Below are 25,128 nucleotides of genomic sequence, written 5' to 3' on the forward strand. Positions count from 1 at the left end.
CATCCTCCACTGCACTCCCGGGCCACAGCAGAGAGCTGGCCTGGAAGAGGGGCAACCGGGACAGAATCTGGCACCCTGACCGGGACTAGAACCCGGTGTGCCGGCGCCGCAAGGCGGAGGATTAACCTAGTGAGCCGCGGCGCCGGCCGAAAAAATTTCTAATGAGAAATCTCTGATGCTACCAGAAATGCAATTTTGAAATCTTCTGCAGTTAACACATAACTTCACAATTTCCTGTTTCTGATAAGAATCAGCTAAGTAACAATACCCAAGTGACTAAGTCCGGAAGTTTGGCTGAGGTGCAGATCTCTCAGTAAACAATAAAGGGGAGGAAGCAATCCTCAAATAACTAACTTCAATATACCATAAGTAATGTGAAAGGATAAGTAAATGCATAAGATAATACTGTTCTGCTCGACTTTTTTTAAAACAAAGATTTATTTATTTATTTATTTATTTATTTATTTGAAACTCAGTTACAGAGATGGAGAGAGGGAGGGAGGAAAGGAGGGGGAAGGAGGGGGGAGGGGGAAGCAGCGAGGGGGGGGAGGGAGAGAGATAGAGAGAGGTCTTCCATCTGCTGTTTCACTCCTCAATTGGCCGCAATGGCCAGAGCTGCGTTGATAGGAAGCCAGGAGCTTCTTATGGGTCTCCTACACCAGTGCAGGGGCCCAAGAACTTGGACCATCTTTTACTGCTTTCACAGGCCATAGCAGAGAGCTGGATTGCAAGTGGAGCAGGCGGGTCTCCAACTGGCACCCATATGGATGCCAGCACTGCAGGCAGCGGATTAACCTGCTATACCAAAGCATACGCCCCTGACTTTAAGGACTAGTTACCTTGTGAAGTAATTTCAATTGTTAAACACACACACACACACAAATTGTTAAACACTCTTTTTAATGGAAAACAAAAAAAAAAAACTTATGCAACAACTTCCCCCACTAAGAAAATGGAAACAGGCCAGTCAGAAATAAAGCCTACTGGCCAGTGCCGCGGCTCACTAGGCTAATCCTCCGCCTTGCGGCGACGGCACACCGGGTTCTAGTCCCAGTCGGGGCACCGGATTCTGTCCCGGTTGCCCCTCTTCCAGGCCAGCTCTCTGCTGTGGCCTGGGAGTGCAGAGGAGGATGGCCCAAGTGCTTGGGCCCTGCACCCCATGGGAGACCAGGAGAAGCACCTGGCTCCTGCCATCGGATCAGCGCGATGCGCCGGCCGCAGCACACCAGCCGTGGCGGCCATTGGAGGGTGAACCAACTGCAAAAGGAAGACCTTTCTCTCTGTCTCTCTCTCTCTCTCACTGTCCACTCTGCCTGTCAAAAAAATAAATAAAAAATAAAGCCTACTAAAAATCAAACTGTGTGGGAGGTTTTATTTTTTTAAATATTGTTACATAAAATACCATTTAATTCTACCCACTTTTGGAAAAATCAGTTTGAAACACCAATATGAGAAAGCACAAAAATATAACAAAAACAAAAGTACTATGCATACCAAAATTCACTCATTTATTCACTCCACAGTTGTTCACTGAGTAATTACTATAGACTATGAGGAGACTGAGTCAAGGAACAATAAAGAAAATCATTTCAAGCAAAAATCTTGCTCTCAAAATAAACCTCAACTATAATTCTATTTCTTCAACAAACTTATTAATGGTTTCTATATAGAAGGCATTACTCCCTATATAATTATTTTGTCAGGCTTCACAAAGTTTTACTTATTACCCCTCTGAATTTCGATACACTAACCTAGATTACATTAAGAACATATCACCATTCTATAATTTGAAGAATATTACAGTTTATATTACTGCAGTAGAGAGCCATTATTTGTCACCACTAAAGTGAAGTCATAAATACTCTTGCTGAATTATGAGCAGATAATTATGGTATAAACCACCAACAATGAAAAAGTACATCACAATGAAGAACTTAATGTCTTAATTAACATAACAAACATGTAAGCACATTAACTGATCAAATCCTTATTGTACTGTACAGCAATTAAACATAAATGGGCTTATAATGAAGTGTAATTATATTTTAAAGTTATTTTAATATTTTGGTAAAATAAATGTTATGGATTGAATTGTGTCCCTCAAAAATTCATACACTGAAGTTCTAATCCTCAGTACTGCAGAATGGGACTGTATTTGGACATGGGATATTCCAAGAATTAACTGAAATAAAATGAGGTCATTAGGGTGGGCCCCAATCCAATATAACAGGTGTCCCTATAAAAGGAGACATGGACACAGAGGGAACACCATGTGAAGACAGGCAGAAGATGGCCATCTAATAGCCCAGAAGAGGCCTAAGAAAAATCAATCCCATTGACACCTTATGACAGGCTTTCCAGCCTCCAGAATTGTGAAAAAAATAATTTCTACTGTTTAAGCCACCCAGTCTATAGTACTTTGTTAAGATAGCCCTAGCAAACTTATACAATATACATAAAAATTACAATATGAACCATTTTCAGGTATACAGTTCCATGGCATTAGGTACATTAATGTTGCTGTGAAGCCATCACCACCACCTAGCTCCAGAACAATTTTCATCTGCAAAACTGGGACTCTGTACCAATTAGACAGTAACTCCATATATATACCAAATACACACACACACACACACACACACACCAAAACAAGGGCACTTTAAAAAATCTTTGGAAAGTTGAAATTAAAAGTTTCAATGCATTCGGTGCCGCGGCTCACTAGGCTAATCCTCCGCCTGCGGTGCAGGCACACCGGGTTCTATTCCTGGTTGGGGCGCCCGATTCTGTCCTGGTTGCTCCTCTTCCAGTCCAGCTCTCTGCTGTGGCCCAGGAGGGCACTGGAGGATGGCCCAGGTCCTTGGGCCCTGCACCTGCATGGGAGACCAGGAGGAAGCACCTGGCTCCTGGCTTTGGATAGGCGGGGCACGCCAGCTGCAACATGCCAGCGGTAGCGGCCACTTGGGAGGTGAACCAACGGAAAAAGGAAGACCTTTCTTTCTCTCTCTCTCTCTAACTCTGCCTGTAAAAAAATAAAAAAGTTTCAATGCAAAAATTCTGAAATCTATGCATAGTTTTTCCATAATACATATTTTCTATGAACTCTTTTTGAAGATTTATTATTTGAAAGTCAGAGTTACACAGAGGGGAGGGAAGGAGGGGGAGAGAAGGAGGGAGGGAGAGAGGAAAAGGGAGGGAGGGAGAGGGAGAGGGGGGAGAGGGAGGGGGGGGAGAGAGAAAGAGAGAGAGAAAGAGAGAGAGAGAGAGAAAGAGAAACACACTTCTACCCACTGGTTCACTCCCCAATTGGCCACAACAGCCAGAGCTGGGCCAATCCAAAGCTAGGAGGCAGGAGCTTCTTCCTGGTCTTGGGTGCTGGGGCCCAACCACTTGGGCCATCTTCCATTGCTTTCCCAGGCCATAGCAGAGAGCTGGATCAGAAGTGGAGCAGCTGGGACTCTAACCAGTGCCCATATGGGATGCCAGCACTGCAGGCAGTGGCTCTACCTGCTACACCACAGCATGGACCCCTCTGAACTTTTTGAAGACTTTACACAATAAATAAGAATAGGGGCCGGCGCACCGGCTCATTAGGCTAATCCTCCACCTTGCGGCACTGGCACACCGGGTTCTAGTCCCGGTCGGGGCGCCAGATTCTGTCCCAGTTGCCCCTCTTCCAGGCCAGCTCTCTGCTGTGGCCAGGGAGTGCAGAGGAGGATGGCCCAAGTGCTTGGGCCCTGCACCCCATGGGAGACCAGGAGAAGCACCTGGCTCCTGCCATCGGATCAGCGCGGTGCACCGGCTGCAGTGTGCCAGCCGCAATGGCCATTGAAGGGTGAACCAACAGCAAAAGGAAGACCTTTCTCTCTCTCACTGTCCACTCTGCCTGTCAAAAAAAAAAAAAAAAAAAAAAAAGAATAGGGACCAGCGTTATGGCATAGGAGGCAAAGTCACTGCCTGCTATGCTGGCATCCCATATGTCTTAACTGCTGCACCAAATACCCACCCTAAATACTGTTCATAGCAACTGCTGCACTTAACTCCAATTCCTACTCATGTCTTCTCTGTGCTTATATCACTTTTATTAATTGAAAAAAAAAATTTCTTGCCATAATAGCCAACAGCAGCCTTCCTGGTAGTGTACCCAGTCTGTTGCCTGCAAAGTTTGCCCAAGAACCCTTGGAGACTGCCCTTTCCAGTGAACCTTCACTTTTTGACCTCATGCTGTTAGATTTCAGACAGGCATGCACCTTTGAAAATTCCCAGGGTGTGATGCCCAAGCTTCACATTGCCAAGTCATCCTGTCCATCCACACCAAGCTGAAGGAATAATTAAGGCCCTACATGGGGCCAAGTTCAAGTTCTTTGATCACAAGACTCATATTTGAGATGTTTTACCAACTTTAATGCAGATGAATTTGAAAACTTGGTAGCCGTGAAGAGTTCTTTCTAGATGACTATGAGGTGAAATAAATCCCCAATCATGGTCCCCTGGACACGCAGCTGGCCTTACATTTGTAAGGCCTTCCACAGTGCTGCCCCGTTCTTAAGTACAATGGTTAGAATATTTTTTATCAAAAAGGTGAAACATAACAAACATTGGTGAGGATGCAAGAAAAGGGAACTCCTGTATAATATTGGAAATATAAACTAGTACATCCATTATGGAAAATGGTATGGAAGTTCCTCAAAAACTACAAACAGAACTTCTCATATGATCCAGCAATCTCTCTTCTGGGAACATATCCAAAAAATTTCAAATCAATATGCTGAAGAATATCTGCACTCCCATGTTGATTATGCATCATTCATAATAGCCAAGATATGGAAAGAACTTATGTGTCCATCAATGGATAAATGGATAAGGAAAATGTGACACACTCATACATACACAATAGAATATCATTGAGTCTTCAAAAAGGAAATTAGTCATTTGCAACAATGTGCATGAATTTGGAGGACATGCTACATGAAATAAGCCAAGCATATAAAGACAAATATTGTTATGAACTCATTTATGTAAGTATATAGAATCTTAAAAAGTTGAACTCACAGAAGTATAGAGAATAGAAAGGTGGCTACCAAAGGTTGAGGGACAGGGAGCTGGGGGAGGTAGAAAGAAATGGTGAGTCATTGCTCAAAGACTCAAATTATTAGCCAAAGAAGAATACCATACATTAATAAAAGGTTTAATAGAGCAATTAGATATAACAACTATAAACATTTACACATCTAATGACAAATCATAAAAATTTATGAAGCAAAAGCCTAACAGAATTGAAGGGAGAAATAGTTCTACAACAAAAGTTGAATAATTCAATATCCTACTCTTGATTAAGGAAGGGGCAATCAGATAGAAAATAAGGAAATAAAGGACTTCATCCCAGAAACCAATTAGATCTGACAGAAAACACTCTTCCCAACAGCAAAATGTAATTTCTCCTCAAGCACACATGAAACAACTGTTTTATTAAATCACTCAACATCTTGCCATTGAAATTGCCTGTTTAAAAAATTATTTCTGGCTAGCATTGTGGCGCAGTGGGTTAGGCCGCTGCTTGCAATGCTAGCATCCCACATCAACAGCACTGGTTTAAGTCCCAGCTGCTGTACTTCTGATCCAGCTCCCTGCTACTGTGCCTGGTAAAACAGGTTAAGGTGGCTAAGTACTTGGCCCCTGCCACCCAACATGAGACTCAGATGAAGTACCTGGCTCCTAGTTTCAACCTGGTCCAGTCCTAACTGTTGTGGCCATGTGGAGAGCAACCCAGCAGATGAAGATCTCTTTCTCTATCTCTTCTACTCTGTCGCTTTGCTTTTCAAATATCTCTTCCACTCTATGTTGCTCTATTTTTCAAATAAATAAATGTTTTTTAAAAAAATCATCTCTCTTATTTATAACACAGCAAGTTCTTAAGAGTCCCATGCATTTCATTTTGTATGGTGGGCACTTCAACAGAGTATCACCCATGTGGTAACTAATGTTTACAGATGTAACATTAGGACTTTCAGTCCCTTCATACGGGGTTTTAGTCCTCAAGTCTAGCATGCCTTTCCTCCCTCAGCAAACTCACATATTTAAGATCCAATTCATGTTTCTTTTCTACCGTTTTTTCCAGACATCTCTAGTCACTTCCTTCTCTATGATTCTACCTAAAACCCTTTCTTACTGTTTTTGTCTTGAGACTGGGCAATTTATACACATTATAAATTTATTTCCTCACAATTCTGGAGGCAGGGGGGCAATATAAACACCCCAACATCCAGTGAATTCCTTCTTGCCGAATCGTTAATTTGGTAGAAGGTATCACTTGGGAAGTGATGGGGAGAGGGAACAACCCTACTCTGATAATGGAATTATGTGTCCATTTATGAGACTGATGCTCCACAACTCAAACTCCCATTACATTCTACCTCCCAATACTATCACATTAAGGACCAAGTTTCCAACAAGTGAACTTTGCAGAACATATTCAAAATATACCACTTCCTATACTTATCTCACTCAATCTGAATTTCTTACAATTTTCTACCTCCACATGAAGAAACCTGAATTAGTTGTCTACCTCTGTATCTGTTCTCTTTTTCCTAATTAACAGAACTATCTGATTTTGAGCTCAGCACATGGAAACCACAATACAGATAATCCTGATCTTAAAATGGTCCAAATTACAAAGGTTCCACAGATGGCTGTGCAAAAGGAACATGCATTAAATAGAAACTTTAGCCTACATTTTGCATTTTGATCTCTTTCCAAGCTAGCAATATGCAATACAATAACATCTTAAGATGTTAGGCAATGGCAGTTAACTATAGTTCCCAGAGAGTCACGCAATTATAAGAGCACACAACCAACACTCTATAGTATACTGTGTGGCCATGATATTCAGTAGCTTAGATGTATTAAATGCAGTTTCAACTTACAGTATTTCCACTTTACAGTAGGTATACTCAGGATATAATCCTATTGTAAATAAACAAACATTTTAGGGGCTGGCACCGTGGCTCACTTGGTTAATCCTCCACCTGTGGCACCAGCATCCCAAATGGGCTCCAAGTTCTAGTCCCGGTTGCCCCTCTTCCAGTCCAGCTCTCTGCTGTGGCCCGGGAGGGCAGTGGAGGATGGCCCAAGTGCTTGGGCACCTGCACCCACATGGGACCAGGATTCAAAAGCACCTGGCTCCTGGCTTCGGATCAGCGCATCACCAGACGTAGCGGCCATTTGGGGGGTGAACCAATGGAAGGAAGACCTTTCTGCATCTCTCTTTGGAGATATCATAATACAAGCAGCAGTCAATTGCAATTTGTTTCTTTTAACACATGGGGCAACTAATCCCTATCTCTGATTTTACTCAGTCTGCTTTCATCTGGTATCCACCCAGTCCTTCATCTGGACTCTAAGTTCTTATCATCTGGCAAGACATGAATTCAGGACCACATCAAACCTATTTCCATAATGAAACAGGCATCCTGGCTTCAACTCCACTTAACAAGCTATACTTCTAGTTTACTATTTCTATGGAAAGATAAATTTACCTCATTTTTGAGTAAGGCTTTATATTTTAAATTTTTCTATTTTGTCTATAGTTCCTTTGTATTTACAGCAAGCATACACTACCAATTCTAAGCAAAATTTTAGACTATTAAGTTATTTAATCAAGTAGTAAAACTGAGTCTACAAATATTAATAAAGCAATGTTAAAATGACAAAGAGATATGATTATATGGAATATATATACCATTTGTGGATTATTTTGCTGTTATAAAGAACCACATCATGTTTCTTCTGAAAATTCTGTTTATCATTAACCACTTCTTTATTATATTACATTTGAGGGGTACTTTTGAAGGTAAACACTTTTTTTTTTCTTTTTTGACAGGCAGAGTGGACAGTGAGAGAGAAAGACAGAGAGAAAGGTCTTCCTTTTTGCCGTTGGTTCACCCTCCAATGGCCACCACGGCCGACGCATCGCGCTGATCCGAAGGCAGGAGCCAGGTGTTTCTCCTGGTCTCTCATGCGGGTGCAGGGCCCAAGGACCTGGGCCATCCTCCACTGCCCTCCCGGGCCACAGCAGAGAGCTGGCCTGGAAGAGGGGCAACCGGGACAGATTCCAGCGCCCTGACAGGGACTAGAACCCGGTGTGCCGGCGCCGCAGGTGGAGGATTAGCCTATTGAGCCACGGTGCCGGCGAGCAGTTTCAATTCTACTTTCATATACTGGACTTCCAGCAAGACCATCACAATTAAGATAGAAACAAAACCCAGTTCCTAGTACAGGAAACACAAAAGGATCTGGGGACTAAGACTGACATCACATAAGGAAATAATAATTGAAATGGGGCTGGTGTTAACAGTATAGCAGGTAAAGCCACTACCTATGATGCCATCATCTCATATGGATACTGGTTAGTATTCTAGCTGCTCCAATTTCAATCCAACTACCTAATGGTATGGGAAAAAGCAGTGGAAAATGGCCCAGTGTTTGGGCCCCTGCACCCACATAGGAGACCTGGATGAAGCTCCTACCTCATGGCTTTGGCCTGACAGTCCACTGCAACCACCTGGGGAGTAAATTCTTGGATAGAAGATCTCTCTCCCTCTCTTTGACTCTCCCCATCTCTCTCTGACTTTCAAATAAATCTTGGAAAGAACAACAACAACTGCTTAAGATTCTATGTTCTTACTTTGTTGCAGACTGAATTAAAGACACCACTTAGATCACTGACGTCACAAATAAGAATGTCAATTGTTCAATCAACAACAGGATAGCGCGCGCCAGCTGCGGCAGCCATTGGAGGATGAACCAACGGTAAAAGGAAGACCAGAGTCACTGTGCACTTGCTCCCCATGTAGAACCTCTGTGTTGTTTTTTTTTTTTTTTTTTTTTTTTTTTTTGACAGGCAGAGTGGACAGTGAGAGAGAGAGAGACAGAGAGAAAGGTCTTCCTTTGCCGTCGGTTCACCCTCCAATGGCCGGCACGCCGCGCTGATCCGATGGCAGGAGCCAGGAGCCAGGTGCTTCTCCTGGTCTCCCATGGGGTGCAGGGCCCAAGCACCTGGGCCATCCTCCACTGCACTCCCGGGCCACAGCAGAGGGCTGGCCTGGAAGAGAGGCAACCGGGACAGCATCCGGCGCCCCAACCGGGACTAGAACCCGGTGTGCCGGCGCCGCTAGGCGGAGGATTAGCCTAGTGAGCCGCGGCGCCAGCTAGAACCTCTGTTCTTAATGAGTTGTACTATAAGAATTATGGTAAAATTTGTCTTCAAACAGTACTTTATACTTTCTGTGTCTGTGTGGGTGCAAACTGCTGAAATCTTTACTTAGTATAGAGTTGATCTTTATATAAAGATAATTAAAAGTGAATCTTAATGAAGAACAGGATGGAAGAGGGAGTAGGAGTGGGACAGGAGTTGGGATTGGAGGGCGGGTATGGGAAGAACCACTACATTCCAAAAGCAAGAGGACAAAAATAAACCTATAAATATCATAGTCAAAATATAAATGAATTTAGTTCATTTACAACAAATATTAAAGAACAAAATACAAAATGCAATTAAAGACGCTTATTTTAAGAGCCAACTAAAGGGGCTGGCACTGTGGCATAGTAAGTTAAGTCTGCCTGTGGTGCCAGCATCCCATATGGGCACTGGTTTGTGTCTCAGCTGCTTCTCTTCCAATCCAGCTCCCTGCTAATGACCTCAGACCTAGCTCCCGATCAGCACAGTTCTGGCTGTTGCGGCCAACTGGGGAGTGAATCAGCGGATGGAAGACCTCCCTCTCTCTCTCCACCTCTCCTTCTCTCCATGTAACTCTTGACTTTTTCAAATAAATAAATGCTTAAAAAAAAAAAAAAAAAAAAAAGAACTGATGGGCCAGGCACTGCAGTGTAGCTGGTAAAGCCACTGACTGCAGGGTCAGCATCCCGTATGGGTGCCGGTTCGAGTCCTGGCTGCACCATTTCTGATCCAGCTCTCTGCTATGGCCTGGGAAAGCACTAGCAGATGATCCACGTCCTGGGGCCCCTGCACCCGCATGGGAAGACCTGGAGGAAGCTCCTGACTCCTGGTTTTTGATCAGCACAGCTCTGGCCGCTGAGGCCAATTAGGGAGTGAACCAGTGGATGGAACACCTCTCTCTCTCTCTCTCTCTCTCTGCCTCTCCTCACTCTGTGGAACTCTTTCAAATAAATCAATCAATCTTTAAAAAAAATAACAGAACAGAAAATCAAAACATCAACAAGGATATAGAAAGACTGATCCACAAAATCTAAAATTTGAGCTAACATATAGAGTATCTTCCACTAAAAAAAAAAAAATTATATTCAAGTACACATGGAACACTTTCAAAACTGATCATGGGGGCCGATGCTGTGGTGTTAGTGGGTAAAGCTATTGTCTGCAGTGCCAGTACACCACGTGGGTGCTGATTCAGGTTGTGGATGCTCCAATTCCAATCCAGCTCCCTGCTAATGCACCTGAGAAAACAGCAAAAGATGGCCCAAATGTGTGGGCCCCAGCACCCACATGGGAGACCCAGAAGAAGCTCCTGGCTCCTGGCTTCAGACTGGCCCAGGTCTAGCTGTTGCAGCCATTTGGGGAGTGAACTAGAAGATAGAAGATCTCCATCTCTCTCCCATCTCGAACTCTGCCTTTCAAATAAATAAATAAAATCTTTAAAAAAAAAACTGATCATGTATAAGGGTAGCGAAAGAAAAATTTTTTTCAAGGCACTTCTAAGACTACAATGACCACAATATAATGTTGCAGTTATTAATAAAAATATTTAAATGTTTAGAAACATAGAAATAGACTCAATAAATTAAAAAGAAAATCATAACAGAAATTATAAAAATGACATCTGAATAGCAATCAAAGTACTATACTATCACAATGTACAGCTCAGCTAAAATTATGGCCTTAATGTATTTGTAGCTGCAAAAAAAGTGGAGCAGCCAGGACTAGAACCAGCGCCCATATGGGATGCCGGCACTTTAGGCCAGGGCATTAACCTACTAGGCCATAGTGCTGGTCCCCCGGCTGCTCCTCTTTTGATCCAGCTCTCTGCTATGGCCTGGGATAGCAGTAGATATGGCCCAAGTCCTTGGGGCCCTGCACCCACATGGGAGACCCGGAAAAAGGACATAGTAGAGAAGTCCACTCTGCCACACTGGACTCCTCAGGCTGATGGACTAACAAACAAAAATAGGAATACATGTCCTAGCAGTGATAATCTTAATTATCATTAGGAGTTGTTACATACAATGGCAGTAGGGTGTCTAGAACTCTAAGATGTTTCCAGACATGGAACAAATGAAAACTGCAGCAACCACGGCCCAAGAGAGGCAAAACAGCTAAGGGCTCAAATCTCTCAAGTCTACAGATCAAAAGCAATCTACACTAGTTGAACTGCTGGCTCAGCATAAGGGAACTCTTAAAATGAATGATGAAGGAGGGAAATGAAGAATATTAATTCCTGCCTCAATACCAGTTGCAATAATAGGAACCACTCACTAGCTTCTATTATTAATCCTTCTTAAAATTTCTATTGCTAAGACCACAGCCTGACGAAACTGTGATGGATTAGAATCAGTAGGGTCCAAAGCAATCTGAGCAGAGCAGGAGTAGATTCTATCAAAAGTTTCTGTGCCTCATCTTCATGCTCTTGGCCTTTTCCATTGCTATTGCTATGCAATAAATTACCACGTATTTGCTATCTTAGAGTTCTGGAGGTCAAAGTTCAAAAAAGGTCTTATAGACCTACCATCAAAGTCTGCATTCCTCAGCAGGTTCTGGGGGAAGAATCTATTCCTTGCCAATTCCAGCTCCTGGAAGCTGTTCACATTCCTGGCTCCTGTATGCATCATTAAAGTCTCTTTCCATCATGTCTTTATTGGACAGACATTCCTCATTCTTTTTTTTTTTTTTTTTTAATTTATTTTACTTGAAAGACAGAGTTACAGAGGGCACAGGCAGAGAGAGTCTTCCATTTGCTGGTTCACTCTTCAGATGACCACAACGGCCAGAGCTGCGCCAATCTGAAGACAGAAGCTTCTTCTGGGTCTCCCACGCGGAGCAGAGGCCCAAGTGTACCAACTTGCACTGCTTCCCAGGCCATAGCAGAGAGCTGGATCGGAAGAGGAGCAGCCAGAACTTGAACCGGCACCCACATGGGATGCCGTCACTGCGGGGTGGCAGCTTTACCTGCCATGCCACAGTGCTGGCCCCTTCTCATTTTTTTTTTTTTTTTTTGAAAGGCAGAGTGGACAGTGAGAGAGAGAGAAAGACAGAGAGAAAGGTCTTCCTCTGCCGCTGGTTCACCCTCCAATGGCCGCTGTGGCCGGCGCATCGCGCTGATCCGATGGCAGGAGCCAGTGCTCCTCCTGGTCTCCCATGGGGTGCAGGGCCCAAGCACTTGGGCCATCCTCTGCACTCCCGGGCCACAGCAGAAAGCTGGCCTGGAAGAGGGGCAACCGGGACAGAATCCGGCGCCCCGACCGGGACTAGAACCCGGTGTGCCGGCGCTGCAAGGCGGAGGATTAGCCTAGTGAGCCGCGGTGCCAGCCCTCATTCTCTCTTAAAAGAACCCTTGAGATTGCACAGGTTCCTCTTACAATCCAATACACAAAAACCACAGGCCAAAATAAAAAAGTATTTGAATTGGACTTCATCAGAGTTAAAATCTTTTGATAATCTTTTATTTAATAGTGCGAAAAGGCAACTCTGGGCCCAGAATTGTAGCATAGCGGGTAAAGTTGCCACCTGTGACATTGGCCTCCCATATTGGTATCAATTCAAGTACCAGCTGCTTCACTTCTGATCCAAATCCCTGCTAATGCACCTGGGAAAGTAGTAGGATATGGTCCAAGTGCTTGGACTCCTGCACCCACATAAGAGACCCAGAAGAAGCTCCTGGCTTCGGCCTGGCCTAGCCCTGGTCATCGCGGCCAATTGGAGAATGAACCAGCAGATGGAAGACCTCTCTCTCTAACTCTGCCTTTCAAATAAATAAAATAAATCTTAAAAAAAAAGATAATCCAAAGAAAGTGAGAAAATATCTGGAAGTAATATCTGATCAAGAATACTCAGAATATATAAAGAACTCACACAACAGTAACAAAAAATCCAATTCAAAAATAGGTAAAGGACTTGAATACACACTTTTTCCAAAAATTATATACAGATGGCCAATAAGTACATAAAAATAAGCTCAGTATCTTTAGCCATTAGAGAAATCAAATCAAAACCACAGTGAGACAATACCACTTCATACTCATTAGGATGGTTATTATCAACAAAACAAAAAATAGTAACTGTTGGTGAAAATGTGGAGAAGTCAGAACTCTTGTGTATTGCTGGTGTGAATATAAGAGTACAGCCACTGTGGAAAACATCATGGCAGTTCCTAAAAAAATTATAGGGCTGGTGCTGTGGCATAGCAGGCTAAACCTCTGTCTGCATTCCACATGGGCGCCTGTTCGTGTCCCAGCTGTTCCTCTTCCGATCCAGCTCTGTACTAACGGCCTGGGAGGACACTGAAGGATGTACCAAGTGCTTGGGCCCCTGCACCTGCCTGGGAGACCTTGAAGAAGCACTTGTCTCCTAGTTTCAGATTGGATGAGCTCTGTCCATTGCGGCCATTTGGGGAGTGAACCAGAAGACAGAAGACCTTTCATTCTTTCTCTCCCTCTCTCTGTAACTCTATCTACCTCTCAAATAAATAACAATCTTTTTAAAAAATTAAGAATAGAATTAACATATAATCCAGCAATTTCAGTTTTGAGTATACACCGAAATGAAGTCAAAGTGAGGATTCAAACCAATGCCTATCAACTATCTTCATAACAGCATTATTCACCGTAGCCAAAAGATGGAAGCAACCAGAGAGTCTGTCATCAGATTCAATGGAATATCACAAGCCTTAAAAAGGAAATTCTAGAGGACAGCATTGTAGCATAGCAATGTGATGCCAGCACCCTATATGGGCATTGGTTCCTGTCCTGGCTTCTTAACTTCTGATCCAGCTCCCTGCTAAATCACCTGGGAAAAGCAGAGGACAGACAAGTGTTTGGGTCCCAGCTATCCACATCAGGGGACTGGGATGAAGCTCCTGGCTTTGACCTGGCCCAGCCCTGGCCATTGCTGCCATCTTAGGAGTGAAGCAGCAGATGGAAGACTTCTTTCTCTCTTTCAAATAAATAATCTTTTTTAAAAAGGAAAGAAATTCTGACATGTTATAACATTAATAAATCATGAAGACATGTTAAGTGAAACCAGCCAGTCACAAAAGGACAACGTTCTTTGAGTAGACAAATTCAGAGAGACAGAAAAGATAATGGTGGTTGCCAAGGGTTAGGGGGATGAGAGATTTGAGAGTTCAGTGTTTAATGGACACAGAATTTTTCATTTGGCAAAAATGAAAAAGTTCTGCAAACAGAAGGTGTAATGGTTGCAAAACTGTGAGAGTACATTTAACAAGACAAACAGGTACATTTAAACATGACTAAATAAGTAAATTTTATGTTGCATGTATTTTACCATAATAATAAAGTGTACATGAGTGTTCATGGCAGTATTATTCATAATAGTCATATATGTCATATATGTCATAATAGTCATATAAATAATCCAAATATCAGCAACTGATGAATGCATAAAACATGGTACATCAATACAATGGAATTATTCAGCAATATAAAGGAATGAAACATTGATAGTATGTACTGTAACATGGATGAACTTTTAAACATCAAGTTGGAGGCAGAGAAAGATGGTAGATAAGCAAATGATTTGATCATTGGTGACTGTCTCTCCACAGAGAGATCAAATTTTTTTAAAAGATTTGTTTATTTATTTGAAAGAGTTACACAGAGAGAGAGGTCAGCCTTCCATCCTCTGGTTCACTCCCCAATTGGCTGCATAGGCGCTGATTTGAAGCCAGAGCCAGGAACTAATTCCGAGTCTTCCCATGCGGATGTGGGGGCCCAAGGACTTGGGCCATCTTCCACTGCTTTTCCAGGTCACAGCAGAGAGCTAGATCAGAAGTGGAGCAGCCAGGACCTGAACCAGCGCCTATATAGGATGCTGGCACTGCAGGTGGTGGCTTTACCTGCTATGATACAATGCCGGCCCCAAGAGACACCAACTTATACAGCTCTTCATGCATAAGCCATCTTCAGGTGAGTTAAGGAAGCCAGGTGAGTGAGCACAAGATCTGGTTTTAGCATAAGATGCACTGAAGAAGACAGAAAATAGCTGTAGAGTTACCCCCCCACCCCCTGCCCCAGTTCTAAACAGTGTTAACTCCAAGCCTCTCATTTAAGGGAGGGAGAGTGTATTAAGCACAGATTTTAGACTTGAAACCTAGTACCAGACTTGCCACTGTAAAATTCTGTGCCAAAAGGGCTCTATAGCCTCTGCTCCAAAGCCAGTACCTACAGACAAAGCCTCTGAATGCTCTTGGTCAGTGGCCAAGGGAGTGCCTCAACCAACCTTCCTCCAACTTCCCATACTCTAGCTGCTGAAAAGGATGGGAAAATCAGTATAGGACCTTGCCTTAGAACTCAATGCTAGGAACTGGAAAGAATTTCTAATCCTTCAAAGTACAGATGACATCATATGCCAACAAGTATCAAGAACTTCCAAGGAACTATGACCTCATTTAATGAATAAATATAGTGTCAGAAAATGAGCAGGCAGCAATTGATATATCCAAAATCTCAGATGCATTTTCAAAATATTTTTATTTTATTTGGGGTTGGGGTGGGGTGGGCATGCAGATATACTGAACTTCCGATTGCTGGTTCACTCCCCAAATACCCTCAACAGTTGGGGGACTGAAGCCAGAATCCAGGAACTCAATCCAGGTCTCCCACATGGGTGGCAGGAACACAACTACCTGAGTGGTTGCCTAGAACTAAGTAGATGAGAAGATCAGGGTTTTTTTGGTTTTTTTTAAAGATTTATTTATTTTTATTTGAAAGTCAAGAGTTACACAAAGAGAGAAGAAGAGGCAAGCAGAAAGAGAGGTCTTCCATCCATTGGTTCACTCCTTAATTGGCAGCAATGGCCGGAGCTACAGCGATCCGAAGCCAGGAGCCAGGTCTCCCACGTGGGTGAAGAGAGCAGGATAGGAAGTGGAGCAGCCAGGTCTCAAACCGGCACCCATATGGGATGCCGGTGCTTCAGGCCAGGGTGTTAATCCACTGTGCCACAGCGCCGGCCCCCAATCAGGCATTTTCTTTTTAGGGTGTTGAAAATGTTCTAAAATTGTGATGATAGTTGTACAGCTCTGTTCATATACTAAAAGCCACTGAATTGTATCATAGGTGAATTGTACAGTATATGAATCATATCTCAATTAAGTTTTTATTTGTAAGCCAAGAATACGAATGATTTAATGGAATTATAAGATGAAGAACAACAATGAATGAGACTACAAGAGAATCTAAACACTACAGCTTGAATTCTTGCTCTGCCATTTTTTATCTGTGTGACACTGAGCAAGACACTTAAACCCAGTGTGTTTCAGTAATACTTACCTTCAAGGATGCTGTGAGGATTAAACAAATTAATGTGTAAAACACTTATACAGTGCCTGCTACAAAGGTGTCCTTCCCTGCTCTATTAGCCTGCCAAATGCTAAAAATTCCACCACCACCCGTATGGAAATAAAAATTCAATGATAGCTGTATCTAAATTTTACATTAGGGAAGATATGTCTACTCCAGATAGCAAATAACCTAAAAGTCACCAATTACACAATACTGGCAAAGCAATTTTCATTACTAACTCGTGCAAGTTCTTATCTAAGGCAAAGATAAACTTCACAGTTTTCTTCTACGCTCCTCCATTTTTAAAAATTCTTTTGTATTTAAAAATTTTTAACAGGCACATAAAATTATACACCTTTGTAGGGTACAGGTATACACTGTGTAATTTCAATCAGGTAAATATGCATGTTTTCTCAAACATTTAATATTTCTTTCTGGTGAAAACATTCAAAATCCTACCTTCTAGATTTTTTAAAATAAAAAAATGCAGTACATTAGTTATAGTCACCCTTACTAGGCAAGAGAACCCACTTCCTTCTTGCTTAATAACTTCTGAGGGCCAGCATTGTGTCATAGCAGGTAAAGCCACTGCCTGCAACACCAGAATCCTACATGAATGCCAGCTCAAGACCAAGGTGCTCCATTTCTGATCCAGCTCCCTGCTAGTGCACCTGGGAAAGCAGTGGGAGATGGTGTACGTCCTTAGGCTCCTGCACCCCCATGGGAGACCCGGAATAAGCTCCTGCCTCCTGGCTTCAGACTTGACCTAGTTCCAGCCATCTGGAGAGTGAACCACCAGATGGAGGATTTCTCTCTGTGTACATCTCTCTATAAACCCTGCATTTCAAATAATCTTAAAAAAAAATAAAAATAAAAAACAAATCAGCCACTTTTTCCTGACCTGCTTTTTTACCTAATCCTTTATTTCAAGCTACTATTCAGATGTAAGCTAGAGAAAGATTAACAATGATCTTCTTTTATCCATTATATGTTGAGAAAAAAATATGACTACTCATGCAAGTTTTAGTTCAGTTCCAAACTGCCCACCTAATTCATCAAAAATTCCCTAAACAAAAATGAACTTTACAAAGATGAGAATAAAAGGTATGCAAAAGGCAGGGGGCAAGGGGCCGGGTGCTGTGGCACAGCATGGTAAGCTTATGTCTGCAGAGCCAGCATCCTATATGGGTGCTGGTTACAGTCCTAACTATTCCACTTCTGACCCAGCTGCTCCCTGTTAATGTGCCTGGGAGAGCAGTGGAGGATGGTTCAAGTGCCTGGGGCCCTGCACCCACATGGGAGACCAAGATAAAGCTCCTGGCTTCAGCTTGGCCTACCCCTGGTTGTTGCAGCCATTTGAGGAGCAAATGGTAGATTTGCTCCAGCCAATGGAAAATCTCCTACCTCTCTTTGTCTCTCCCTTCTTCACTGTAAATCTTTCAAATAAATATTTTTTTCAAAAAGATATGAAAAAAAAGAAAGAAAGAAAAAGAAAAGAAAGCATGCCATGCCATGCCATGCCTCTAGGCCCTCTTTTTTATCTGGAGACAAAACTGTATTGCATCTGCAGACTAGAAATGGATTTTCTCTGTATACCATCCACAGCCAAGTTTCATTACCAAAGAAATGAGATGCTCTAAGAAGCTGGTGTTAAGATAATTTGATTAAACTATGCTTCCACTTTAAATAGTCCTTATTTTGTTTAAAAGTTAAATAAGAATTTATTCTCAAACTACTTTAGAAGACAAAGCCTTTCTAAGGGGTACCTCCATCTTAAATGTTTCTGGAATAAGATTTATTAGTAAAAGCATGTGACTAAGAAGCATAAACAGATGAACTGTCACTGTACTGCTATAATTTTGTATACTTTAAAGTCAGAAAATTCCTGCTAAAAACATTTCAAAATAAATGAATAAATGTTATATCACAGAAGCTTTTAATTTAGCAATTCTAACTTACTGTAAAATTCTACAGAGGGGCCACTGCTGTGGCCTAGCGGGTAAAGCTGCCTGCAGTGCCAGCATCCCATATGGGCGCCAGTTAAAGACCCGGCTATTCCACCTCCAATCCAGCTCTCTGTTTTGGCCTGGGAAAGCAGCAGAAGATGGGCCAAGGCCCTGGGCCCCTGCACCAGTTTGGGAGACCTGGGGGAAGCTCCTGGCTTCAAATTGGCACAGCTTCAGCCATTGCAGCCAACTGGGGAGTGAACCAGCGGATGGAGGATCTCTCTCTCTCTGCCTCTCCTTCTCTCTCTGTGTAACTCTGACTTTCAAATAAAGACTATGTATTTAAAGAAAAAAAAATTATACAAGAATACAGATGTCCTCTCATTATCCACAGGTAATACATTCTAAAATCCCTAGTACCAAATGCTCCATTTATATGCTATATTTTTCCTGCACACAGATATGTATGAAAAAGTTTGTAAATTAGGCACTGTAGAAGAGATTAATAATGAAATAATTTTAATATACTGTCATAAAATTTCCATGACTATGGTCTCCTTCAAAATATCTTATTGTACTATATTTGGCATTCTTGTGATAATTTGAAATAAAATGCCTATGTGGTGAGACAAAGTAAGGTGAACAACACAGGCAACAACACAGGCATTGTGACACATCCTAAGGCCACTATTAACCTGACGATATATCAAGAGGATCATTGAGCCATGTAGATTCTGGTTCACTGTAACTGAAGCAGACAGAAAACAAAATCGGGCAGGGGAGGAACTACTTTTAAGTTGCTGCAACAACCGGAGAAGCCTTTTCTCCCTCTATAAACTCCTTAACCTTGATGCCTAATTACACTGTCTCATTGTATTTCATTTCAGAAATGTTCACTAGACACTTAGTGCACAAAGGAAAGCAGGCTAAGAGCTTTTATTATAATGTTAGGAATCCCCACAACAGCCGTATGAAGTAAATCCTCCTATTAATATCATCACTGTGTAACTGAAGAAACAGCCTTCAAAGTTCAAGGAACTGCCCAAGGTCACACTAAAAGGAAGATGGGCCATTTCTCTCCTTTTCAATTTTTTATAAGGTAAAATTCCAAACATACATTAAAGACAGCAAATCCTCCAAACCAAATTCATCACCCAAATGTAATCATCAAGACTCTCCCTATTCATGTTTCTACCCACTCCTGCTTCCTCATTATTTTGAAATAAAAACCCCTTTGTCTGTAAAATATTTCAGTATCTCTGAAAGATAAGAACTCAAACCTATAGTCCTTATTTTCATTGAACTGTATTTTCTCAGAAAGAAAACAAGGCTCAAGTTATCCTCTGGTCTCAAACTACTTCATGAAAACTAACATTGTAGTCAGTTCTGTGTAATATTCATTCATTCCTACAACAGATTTACTAAATACTAGTATATGTTAGCACAGGTTAGGTGCTGCTGAAATACAACAGTGAGTCAATTAAATATCACAAAGAACAGACTAGAGGCAGTCAAGTTAACCATCCTTCTTGAAATGTTGCTGTTTTCCTTAACCCTATATGAAACTGGTTCTCCTCCTCCCTCTCCACCTACTCCAGTTTCTATTTCTGGCTCCTCTTTTACCACCTCGTGAGTTAACTGTTCTTCTCAATATATACTCACCCTTGCAATAGCTCTTCCATTTTTATGGCTCCATCTAATCACTTCTGGCTGGTAGACTTCTAAATCTGGTATCCCAATTGTGTTCTCTAATCTAAGGCACTGTTCTTCCACATATCTACTTGAATATCCTACTTTCACCTCAAATTCAACATGAATCAGATCCAATTCAGCTGTAAAAACACAGCTCTACTATCCTCTTTAACAATCTGTTATTGACAAACCACCATATTCCCATTCACCCAGATTCCTTTTAAGGTCACACAAATTTGTGGTCTTTCCTTTAAGACATATCTCATACCTTTTTTCCCCCCACTGAGAGAGCTAACAATGAAGCCCAAGCCTTCAGCAATTCACCTAAATTATCATAAAAGTCATTGGTTATAATTCACTCTCTCTACTTCAGTCAGTTCTGTGTAATATTCATCCGTTCCTACAACAGATTTACTAAATACTAGTATATGTTAGCACAGGTTGGGTGCTGCTGGAATACAACAGTGAGTCAAACATATCCCTTTCTAGCAGAGGACACATTTAGGAAAACAAAAATTTTCTTCCCAAATAAACAGATTGTGATAAATGCTGTGACAGAGATAAAGACAGTACAGTCATAAAGGACAGAGAATAGGAGTACTACTTCAGGCTGGGGCTTTTAATTAGACAGAATTCAAGCTGACACTTTAAGGATGAGGAGGAGGCAGTTATGTAAACATTTAAAGTGTTCCAAGCAAAGGAAACTGCACATCACATAGCTACTAAGAGGGACAAGCCTTGCATGTCTTGGAAAATGACCTAGTCAAATTTGGCTAGAGAATAGGAGAGTGAGTGTTACAATGTTCAGGTTGGAATAACAGATATAGGTCAATTTTATTCCATATATAATAAGAAGTCAATAAAGAGTTTTAAGCAAATAAATTATAATCTAATATATACTATGATAGAGACTGCTAGTGCTCAATACCTGCATTCTCTGCTTCATAAGCACAATGCTATAGCATATTCCCCAGTCCCTCCTGAAGTTAGGTGAGAGATTATGACTTAGTTCTGACCACTAAGGGTGTATGTGAAAGTCATGTATGCCACTTCCAGGCTGGACCCTAAAATCTTCCTTGACAAACACTTCCCCTTTCAAAACCACCTCAGAAGCCACAAGCTAGTTATGGTGGTAATATAAAAGCACAGAGGAGCCGGTGTCCTAAAAGATGCACAGAGCAGACGTGACCCCCCAACATTCACACCAGACTGCAATATAAGAAAGTAATTATAAACTTGTGTTAAAGCTACTAAGATCTGTTAATTGCTAGAGCTGTTAGCATATCATAACCAATACAAAAATCCTAAAAACATTTCTCTGCCTGCTGTGTGAAGAATGAGTTAAAAGGAAAGATAAAAACAGAAATAAGAAGCCAAAGAGATCCCAGCCAACTGTTAACATCAACTTGACAACCCTCCGGCAACCAACACTCACCCTAAATGATATCACATGGGGGAAAAAAAAAGCCTCTCTCCCCTCAAATCATTATATTTTAAACCTTCTCCCAAACTGACTTTTTAGCCTTTTGTTTTCCAGCTTTTTTTCATTTTTAATGTTTTATTCTTGCTATTATAAGTTCCAAAGGTCATTTTTTTGTTCATATTTTTCCAAATTCCTTTTCTGTTTGTTTTGGTTTCTTATATGAAAAGCTAGACCTTGATTGCTCATTTTTTATTGGCAAGTCCTAAGAGTCGTTGTGAACAACTTATACTTTCTCTTCTAAATTCCTACTTGATGGCCAGAATTCTGGGAGCCAAACAGGAGAAGAGCTCTCAGTAACAGTCCTAATATTGAGCACATTCACTTAATTTGGGCATCTTCTGTTTGGCCCTTTACTATGTATACCACTCATATTCTCTCACAGTCTGTTTTATAATTGTGGAGGAAAAATCTTCAGTCTTCTGTTGGAGCAAGTCACTCAATTAGACAAACATCAAAAGATATAGTTTCAAGCTATTTTTTCTCGTAACAGCTTTATTCTAATATACTACACATACCATAAAGTTCACCCATTTAAAGTATACAGCTTGGGGCCGGCACTGTGGTGTAGCAGGTAAAGCTGCTGCCTGCAGTGACGGCATTCCTATGGGTGCCAGTTCAAGTCCCGGCTGCTCCACTTCTAATCCAGCTCTCTGCTATGGCCTGGGAAAGCAGAAGATGGCCCAAGTACTTGGGCCCCTGCACCCACATGGGAGACCCGGAAGAAGCTCCTGGCTCCTGGCATAGGATTGGCGCAGCTCCGGTTGTTGTGGCCAATTGGGGAGTGAACCAGCAGACAGAAGACCTCTCTCTCTGCCTATCCTTCTCTGTGTAACTCTGACTTTCAAATAAATAATAAATCTTTAAAAAAAATATACAGTTCAATGGCTTTTAGTGTCTTCACAGTTGTACAACCACTACCACAATCAATTTTAGAACATTTTTAAAGATTTATTTATTTATTCGAAAGTCAGAGTTACACACACAGAGGAGGAAAGGCAGAGGCAGAGAGAGAGAGGGGTCTTCCATCTGCTGGTTCACTCCCCAATTGGCTGCAACAGCTGGAGCAGCACTGATCCGAAGCTAGGAGCTTCTTCCAGGTCTCCCACGTGGGTATAAGGGCCCAAGGGCTTGGGGCCATCTTCCACTGCTTTCCCAGGCCACAGAAGAGAAATGGATCAGAAGTGGAGCAGCCGGGACTCAAACCAGCGCCATATGGGATACTGGCACTGCAGGGGGCGGGCTTTACCCACTACGCCACAGCGCCAGCCCCAGAACATTTTCATAACCCCAAAAAGAAACCCCACACTCTATTCAAGCTGTCACTTCCCATTTTCCTCTACCACACTCTACTCCCAGCCCTAGGTAACAACTAATTTATATTCTGACTACATTTTTATATTTTCTGGACATTTCACACAGATAGAATCATATAGTATGTGGGCTTCTGTATACTTAGCATATTTTCAAGGTGTCGCTCCCCCTCTTCGTGGAGGAACGACACAGGACCCTGCGCTGTTCTGTCTGCTCGGCCCTCCCCGGGTTTGCTGCTGGTTCTTCCCGGGTTGGCTACTATCCCTTCCACCTCCGTGGAAGGGCAGTTCCCCCTGGCCGCATTCCCCACTTCCGCAGGGGAGCGGCACACCGCCGGCCGGTTCTCTCGGGGGGCTGCACAGGTGTTCCCTTAGATGTTCCCCATGGATGTTCCTGGTGCATGCCGTCTCTCTCCTCCTTTATAGTCCTCCTCCGCCAATCCTAACTCGGCTGCCCACACGCCGAGTACGCTGCTCTCCAATCAGGAGCAAGTCCTACAGTTAATTGGTTGAACTGGAGGCAGCTGTGCGGAAGCTGTTTACTTCTCTCCCAACGCCATATTGTGGGAGAGCAGATGCATAGAATAAGTCTTAATTCCAGTAACTTAGTCCAGTCCGGATTGCTCCCCACATCAAGGATTGTCCATTTTGGAGTATGTGTTATAGAACACTGGGGTCTTCTGTGACTGGCTTCTTTCAGAGCATATTTTCAAGGTTCACTGATGTTATAATGTGAAACAGTGCTCCATTCATTTCTACTACCCAATAATACCCCCTGTCTGGACACACATTGTATTTCTCTGTCAGCTGACGGGCATTCAGGTTGTTTCCACTTTTCTCTATTATGGTTAAGCTACTTCTTAAACAGACGTCCAAGAAATTCTTATTTTTAGCACCACCATTACCTCCTCCCTATCAAATACCCGATTCTGCCAATTCCTGAGCCTGATGATTCTTTTGTTGCTGTCATTTTAGTGTTCAACATTTTCAAGTCTACCAAGATCAGTTTACATCAATTTACTAACTTCCAAATTTCATTGCTGTTGTTTCTTCTTCCATTCTTTATCTCTGTAGCTTGAACCTTTTAAAAATATTCTTTACCGTTACCTTCATGGGCTGTGAAAATGAGTAAAAGCGAACACATCTTTCATTCAGTTATCTTAATCCAGAAGTCTTTTCAATTACTTTTAGACTTTTTTTTTTTTTTTTTTTTTGGACAGGCAGAGTTAGACAGTGAGAGAGAGAGAGAGACAGAAAGAAAGGTCTTCCTTCCATTGGTTCATTCCCCGAATGGTTGCTACGGCCAGCGTGCTGCGCTGATTCGAAGCCAGGAGCCAGGCACTTCCTCCTGGTCTCCCATGCGGGTGCAGGGCCCAAGCACTTGGGCCATCCTCCACTGTCCTCATGGGCCACAGCAGAGAGCTGGACTGGAAGAGGAGCAACCGAGACAGAATCCAGCACCACAACCAGGACTAGAACCCGGGGTGCTGGCGCCACAGGCGGAGGATTAGCCAAATGAGCTGCAGCACCGGCCTAGACTTCATTCTTTCTAATATGTACATTTTAAGGATATAAACTTTCCTCTAAGCATGGCTTTACCTGTATCTCTTAAATTATGCCATATTCTCATCATTCAGTTCACAACAGTTTAATGCTATATTTATCTAATCCCTGTGTCATTTGCAAATATATTGCTTAATTTTCAAACAGCTGATAATTTTCTAGATTTATTTTTTAATTGATTTCTGGCTTAATTTTAGCATGTCAAAGAAAACACTCTGGAATTACTTATTTCAGTTTTTTGACATTTAACATGCATCAATTTGGAAAACTGATAAGCATTCGATAAAGCTCTGTATTCTGGTGGCACCAACTGAAATGTCCTATGTATGTCAATTAGACTCAACTGGTGATTACATTGTTAATATTCTTTCATATTCTTCTGAATTCATCATTATTATACTAATTACTCAAAAGGTATGACAAAAAAAATAAAAGCCTATACTATGCTTATGATTTTGTCTAATTTTCCTATTCTCAATTTTTTTTTCCTCCAAGGTTGGCAACAATTAGAAAGGAAGAGAGGGGCCGGCATTGTGGCGTAGCAGATAAAGCTGCCACCTCTGACGCTAGCATACCATATGAACACCAG

General features: G+C 42.1%; 1 protein-coding gene, 1 long non-coding RNA gene and 1 pseudogene across 9 annotated transcripts in view; 2 read left to right on the forward strand and 1 right to left on the reverse strand.

The window, feature by feature from the left end:
- Nucleotides 1-25,128, reverse strand: part of NCK1 (NCK adaptor protein 1) — an 88,450-nt gene that overhangs the window by 55,834 nt on the left and 7,488 nt on the right. The window lies entirely within an intron of this gene.
- On the forward strand, nucleotides 4,028-4,188 carry LOC127483065 (small nucleolar RNA SNORA70; annotated as a pseudogene).
- LOC149127156 (uncharacterized) lies at nucleotides 4,810-23,990 on the forward strand. Its single transcript, XR_016233289.1, has 2 exons — nucleotides 4,810-23,134; nucleotides 23,614-23,990. It is a non-coding gene; the product is annotated as an uncharacterized LOC149127156 (long non-coding RNA).

This window comes from Oryctolagus cuniculus, chromosome 4, assembly GCF_051225735.1.
Source record: "Oryctolagus cuniculus isolate XC-2025 breed Fujian yellow rabbit chromosome 4, ASM5122573v1, whole genome shotgun sequence".
Taxonomy (NCBI): domain Eukaryota; kingdom Metazoa; phylum Chordata; class Mammalia; order Lagomorpha; family Leporidae; genus Oryctolagus; species Oryctolagus cuniculus.